General features: G+C 35.5%; 1 pseudogene; it reads right to left on the bottom strand.

The window, feature by feature from the left end:
* Positions 1-255: 255 nt before the first annotated feature.
* On the bottom strand, positions 256-6,947 carry LOC127090818 (DEAD-box ATP-dependent RNA helicase 31-like; annotated as a pseudogene).
* Between the last annotated feature and the right edge of the window lie 439 nt (positions 6,948-7,386).

The raw sequence follows: 7,386 nt of genomic DNA, 5'->3' as shown, positions 1-7,386 counted from the left end.
TCTTATCATTTTTCAACACACAAAATATTATAAAATAACAATGGGAATGACCAAAGCAAAAACATCAAAATATATTCTTATCATTTTTCAACACACAAAATATAAAACAATTCGAGGTATATGTTTTAAATCATAAACTAATGATTGAATATCTATTTTAGACAGTTTGCATCAGTGATTTATAGTACAAATTCATCTGGCACTGAAGTTTCTGCAGTACTTGTTAAATGATAATTCACCTAGAAGTACAAAATATACAGAAAAAATTACTATGATAGTTGAAATTTAGAAGTTTCAAGTCTTAAAATCAAACTATAAGTGGGGGCATTTCAATTCAAGAACATTTCTCTCTTTCACAAGACTGTTATCAGAAATTGAATGGAAACCTATTTGGAACGTAAACCAGGGATATTTTTAAGACCCATCTTGCCAAGGACAAGCTTAGGAATAGCTGGAGGGCTATCAAGCCCCATGCATCGACTGAACTCATTTGCAAGCTCCACTAACCTATACTTATCTTTCCCCACTTTCTTGTTAGAGTTGTAGTAACCAAGCCATGCTTAATATGCTGCTTCTTTATTTTTCATCTCCACATTGGATAGAGCCCTTTCCACCTTTTAACAATTTAAAATGTAAGTGCATCGTTGGAATCACAGTGAGTTTAATGAACTCGAGGTGGCGTTGTAATTTTGCTAAAGCTTTAAATTTTAGCTTTTGCCAAAATCATGGTGACACACCGCGATCCTGCCAAACTCGTAGCTAATCGTTGCTCCACATATTGGTTTGTTTGTCTAAAAACTAGCTAAAGTATTAGAAGAAAATCAATAATTGTCTCCCTTGTATATCCAAGTATACCTTTTTCTTAGTGTCAGGATCAACTGAAGGGACCAGAGCTTTCCCAATAGGTAAATCTTTTGCAGTAGCTAAAAAGAACTCTTCCCAAGGAGCTAGTAGCAGTATGCCATGCCCTTCTTTTCCTCTTCGCCCCGTTCTACCTAGTCGATGTATATATTGTTCTCTATCAGCCGGTAGACCAACCTGTTCATTGTAGAAATGGAAGAAACATGACAATTTGAAATTAATAAAAGCGTTAAATAATTTGGCAAATCATAATAAAAAAGGCTTGCACTTTTAGCAAATGTATGTATTGAGTGTCCTTACGAGTATGCGTTAAACAGGACAGAAATTCATATGGACACGAGCATGCTGGTAATATAGTCACAAGTGAAACAAGGAAGGAGATCCAAATATACCTGTACAACAAGAGTAACATCTGGATAATCAACTCCACGTGCAGATACATCCGAAGTAACCAAGATGAGACCCTTTGACTTCCGGAATTCATCAGAAACTCTGGTTCTATAACTCTGAGGCTTTCTTGAATGGATTTCTCTCACATTCAAGTTCAACTCCCCAAGGAGATCAACAACAAGTCTTGTGACCATAGCGGTTGTGCAGAAAACAAGAACCTGATAAACCAATAGCTACATTACATATCCTCCAAATCCATGTAAACATGATTGTAAAAGTTAAACTTTGTTGTCAAATCACAGTTTACTAATCGAAAATACTAATCTAAACAGTTCATAGTGAAAGGACAGAGAAAAAATTAAAATACAGTTGGTTGCAGATTAGAAAGCAAACCTTGTAGTCAACATCATCTGCAATGTGCTCCTTCAGAATAGCATAGAGTACCTTTGATTGGTAGAAGGTGTTTTAGATATTGCTGCCTCCTTTTTCTACATCGAGAAACAAATGGAATAGTTGGTGAAATTTAACCCATAATGCCTAGTCTTCATTGCTAGCATTGCAACACAATAATTATTGTTGAGAATACTCAATAAATGTATGAACCAAGAAAAATGAAACCAAAAATGAACAATAGCGAACGTCAGAAGAGAAACCAAGTAATATGAAGATTAGAAAAATACCTATGGTGTCAAAATCGAACAGCTAACAACGAATTAATAGAAGGAGGAAACGTCGTAGATCTAACAGAGGTGGAAGGAGAACGCCTTAGAAGTAGCGAAAATCGTAGCAGTGAGAACCCTAACGTGAAAAAGAACGAAAATAACAGAGAGTGAAATAACAAAACGCGCAGTATGTTATAATTTTAATGTTTACTAAAGGGGACCTTAGAGGGCGCTTGTGGGAAAAAAGTGCCCTCTAAAGGAGGCCTAAGAGGGCGCTTATGAAAGCGCTCTCTAAGGCTTTCCAAAAGCGTTTTATAAACTGGAAATGCACATGGACTTATAGAGCGCTTTTTTAAAAGCGCCCTCTAAGGGTAACCTTAGAGGGCGCTTTCTAAAAAGCGCCCTGTATTGTTGTCCCTCTATCTCCTCCTTATTTTTTCGCTTCACCTTAGAGGGCGCTTTATTACAAAAGCGCCCTCTAAAGTGCGCTGTCTATTCCAGTTGTTCGCTCCTTATTTTTTCTCTTCACTTTAGAGTGAGCTTTTGTAATAAAGCGCCCTCTAAGGTGCGCTGTCTATTCCAGTTTTTGGCATAGTGATGTTAGAGACATAGTATGATGAACTATGCTCATGAAACATACCATACACAAAAAGAATATGCAAAAGTGGTAGCCTAATCTCATCCATACTTATGTTGATTTTGTAATCAACTAGCCTTAGGATATAGAGATATCATAGGTCTATGACATGAATGCATAAAGAAGGGGGATGAGATGAAAAGGGAGGGGAAATGGATAAAACTCAAATTGGACAAAGGAGGACTTTTACCAAATTAAGATCATTCATTCATTTTAGGAGATGGAATGTACATTCCATCAATCCCCTAAATCTAATGATCTTAACTTAACAAAGTCAAATCAACCTTGACCAAGGCCCAACAACATAAGTCAAACTCACAAAGTCCATCAAAATGACTCTACACAATTTATTTGGCATTTATCCAATTAAAAATACTAAAAATAATACATTAAATTAAATATGTTTGGTCAATTTCCTAAAACCTCATCAAAACACCAAAGAAATGGCCATGAGATTTATCATAGGTCAAACAAGGTCAAAGGACCTTGGAGGAAAAATTTCAGAATTTTTGGAAACTTAAAAGTATTTTTAAACAATTAAAAATATCCACAAAATCAATTAAATCATGAAAAATATTAATAATGATCCAAAAAATAATTTTAATTCAAATAATGAAAGAGGATTTTATTTTAAAAAAATTGGTGAAACTCTCATATTTTTTGGATCAATATTAAAGTTAATATGAATTAATGAAAATCAAAGGAAAATGAATTAAAATCAAAAAATCAAAAAAACGTGGACCACTTGATCTGCCTCATTAATTGAGGTGGCAGATCAAGTGGTTGAGCGCGTACGTTCCATGATGCGTCTGAGTCAAACGTCCACACGCTTGGTAATCAACATGTACGCTCGTGATTAAAACAATTTGAATTCATCTAATGGCTCTGGACCGTGCCACATCATTGCCGGAGCAAAGCGTCGGTCGTCTTCTCAGGCGACCTTGATCGGACTGGTCCATTCATCACCATATCATAAATGAAAAAGGAGGACATGATTTGAAAGATAAAATAGCGTAGATCACGAATGTCACCTCAATTTTAACTAACTCCAAATATATAGAGAGATATGTGGAGTTGAATTTTGAGGTATGTCAGCTGAGTTGCTTCGATTTGACCTCAAAGAAACTCAATCTTCTCGCCTACATTGGTAGGACTTCAGACAACCAAAGATCCAAGAGAATTGCTGAGAATTGAGTGAGAATCGAAGAGATGAAAAAATCTAGAAAATACCTTCAATGTTGTGCAGAACTTGATCTTTCTTGCTTCAATTCGTGTTTGATCTTATTCAAGTAGCTTGCAAAAGTGGCTTAGGATTGGTACAAAGCTTTGGATCCTGGAGTTTTTGAATCTCCAAACAGTGAGATTCAAACTCAATTTTCAAATGAAAATTCTCAGGTTTTCCTTTTAAATGTGAGGGTTTGAAGTGTGGAGTCAAATCTAGCGCGCAAGGATCCTTTTGAAATGAGCACAGAGGGTCTCTATTTATAGCAAAATGGAATGTTATTTGCACACTTGAAATTTTGTCCAATTTTAGCAATGCCACGTTCATGCTTGCATGGGCGTGTATAGGCCCATGAAGCAAATCAAATAAGTCTAAAACCAACTATGTTGAGGTCTCAATAAAGCTTGAATGGCAAGGCAAAGTTAAATGATCATTTGAAGTTTGAATCTTGCCAACCGATACAGCTGTGTTTACACCATGCGCAGACCCCTCAAACTTAATCCAAAATGAATGAATTAGGACTATTTGGAAAGCTTAGATCAAAAGGAATAACTCTTATTTTGAACACTTTTCCATTTGTAACTTTTATCATGGTGAATTTTGAGGTGGAAGTTTGGAAATTTCAACATGTTGAAAATGTTTCTAAGTGTCAAGTCATATACTTCATTATTCAACCTTGCTTAACTTTTTATGTGAGCTCCAAATAAGAAACGTGTCTTCATAAAAGTTGTAGATATCTAAAAGGCATTCAAAATGGTCACTCATTTGACATCATTTGGATTTAGAATAAGTGAGTTATGCATTTTTGAAGTTGAGGAAAATCACTTGTTCAATGGTATTGGTCCAAAATGACCTATAATGTATCCTCGTATCACATGCTCATAAAAGTTGATTTACCTCTCACTCAAAACATAAAAGTTGAAGTAGACATATTGAATTTTATTATGCAACTTGGAAATATTTTATCTCATAAAAATTGAGCAAGTTATGGCCTTGGGAAGTTGACTTTCAAATTAGGGTTTAGACAAAATGACCTATAATGTTTCAACATAGAATATGACTTTCCAAGAAAAATTAGCTCTATACCTAAACATGAAAGTTGTTTTTAATGTCATTTAGAGTAACTTTTCTCTTGGAATCATTTTCATATGATGAAAATTGTAGGAGATAGGGTCTAGGGAGACCCAGTTTTGATCAGATGAACTCATTTGGCCAACCACCATCAACCAACTTGCTAACTTGCAATTCTCTTGACTTTTTTAGGCTAATGGTAGATAATATATGCATTAGATAATGGAATTTGAAGTGTCCCTTGAGAAATTTGATCAATTGGTGAAGAAGCTTGTTATAGAAGTTACTCAAGATACCCAGACAAACTAGGGTTTCCAAGGCAAATTAACTCCAAACTCTTGAAGAAATCTTGATCAAAATAACATGTAAAGATCATAGGGACTCATATATTATGCTTATAGCCATTGTGGATAATTCCTTGGTTGTGCTCTTAGCCACGAGGGTCTTAAACCCTAGATGTGAACTTGATGAATCAATGTTGATCATGCCCTACCTACAAAAGAGTTAGGCAAATGCAAAGACATGTTTTTGGAATTTTGGTCAGTAAAAATGATAATATCAAGTATGATACAATCACATAGTGCTTGGTGATCTCTCCCAAAACAAACCCAATGAAAAAGGGGTAAGGAGGATGCCAAGGTATGATCCCAATGCTTATGCATATGATGAAATTGCACGAGGGATCTTAGGGTCAAAATTGGGGTCTTACACTATATTTGCTATTTGGTTAGAAGTTATCTTGGAACTTCATTTTCCTAGTATAAGAGAGTTTGTGGGCTTAACCTTCTAAAAGCTCTCAAGAATTATTGGATACTATCAAAATCATATCTTGGGGAGAGAAGTAGGTCACTTCTTTAAGACCGAACCTCTATAAATCTTTGGTGTTATCTCTCTTCCCTTAACTCTTTTATTTTCCGCTTAATTTCTTATGCGTATTAAATGTTTTTATCAAAATGTTTTCAGAATCCATTTTAAAAGATAATTCTATTTTAAATCTTCATTTTTCAAACATCCAATTCACCCATTTCCCGTGTATTAACTCACATGTTCAACAAAGAACCTGATCACCAACACCATAGAAGAAGTCCCCTTTCAAATTTGGATCTCGATGATACCATGGCCACCTCCTTCACCACTTCCATCTTGTCTCACCTTTATGCTCATATGACAAAAACATAAAAGAGTACCCCACCCGTAGAGAAATTCAAAAACTAATGGGGTAGGGATGCATGATAGAATAGAAGACCGAAATTAGCACACTAAACTTGTAGATATCCTTATAAAATTTCAAGGAGAAAGAGGTTATGAGATATGTAAGTTATTTTTTTACCTTTAATGCATGATTTATGTCTTGGTTTAATGGTTTGAGAACAAAATCCATTAATTCACAGGTAAGACTTCATATACGGTTCATTGCCCATTTTAATGTGGCATAAAAGCAAATGAAATAAGTGGAGAGCTTGTTTGGGGCCAATAAGGCGGAAAATGGATGAACCCTTATTGTCACGCATTGAGAGGGTTAACCAATATGATATATTAGAGATAAGAAGGACAATAATCTGACCGGGAAAATAAAGAAGGAGGCTCACCTTCCCCTAAATATTGGGACCACACACCTTTTAACGCATCCAAAGAACACATTCCACGGGAGTGCATCAACATGGAATTCCATAAAGAAGTCAAAATACTCAAGTAAAGGATTGTGTTTAGTTAAAGAATGCGATAGAAAATCAAAGGATGTTTTCACAAAATCAAAGGCCACAACACATAGGATGTTTTCACAAAATCAAAGGCCACAACACAGAGAATTGTGTTCAGTAAAAAACTGCGATAGAAAATTTCATACAATTAGGGATATTGTCATGGTTTTCTAATGAAAAGAAGGGTAAACCAAGGGACATGGTGACCGAAGATAGAAGCCCGTGGAAAAAGAGAGGAAAATGGTCTAAATGGCCAAAAAAATAGACAATCTTATGATGAAAAATATAAATAATATTCAATATCATACATCGTAGGATGAGGAGCCTTCTTTTAATGGCAAAGCCTCCTCGTCATGTTGAACATCAATGGAGAAACACTTAAATCTTGGCAACACCTCCCCCATTAACATAGGAGTGGGGTTAGATAGAATAACAAGACACATGCAAATAAATACCACATATGAACAAACAATACAAAGATAGAGTCAGATGAAGACTACAAGAGTAGTATCAAGAGGCTTTCCCAATTCTGAGGGAGAGCCACTTGCAATTCAGTAAAAATAAAACTAAGAGAAGTGATGTTGTAGGAGTCGGAGTCATACCTAAGATGGTAAAGAAAATTCAACCTCCAATCTCAATCTAGGATACGAAGTTAATCAAGAGAACACCAAATTCCCACTTCCCTTTGTTTGTCATGGCCATAATGGAATGTTATAACGCCCATAGGGTCCTAATAGATCAATAAAGTTGCTAACCTTATGGATGTCTTGCACTTTACCCATGAGGACCTAATACCCTACAAAGTGAGCAACCTCCATGGATTCAATGGATCGACAACCAAAC

This window comes from Lathyrus oleraceus, chromosome 1, assembly GCF_024323335.1.
Source record: "Lathyrus oleraceus cultivar Zhongwan6 chromosome 1, CAAS_Psat_ZW6_1.0, whole genome shotgun sequence".
Classification (NCBI taxonomy): Eukaryota; Viridiplantae; Streptophyta; class Magnoliopsida; order Fabales; family Fabaceae; genus Lathyrus; species Lathyrus oleraceus.
The sequence above is the reverse complement of the archived record's forward strand: the minus strand, read 5'-3'. Positions and strand labels throughout refer to the sequence as shown.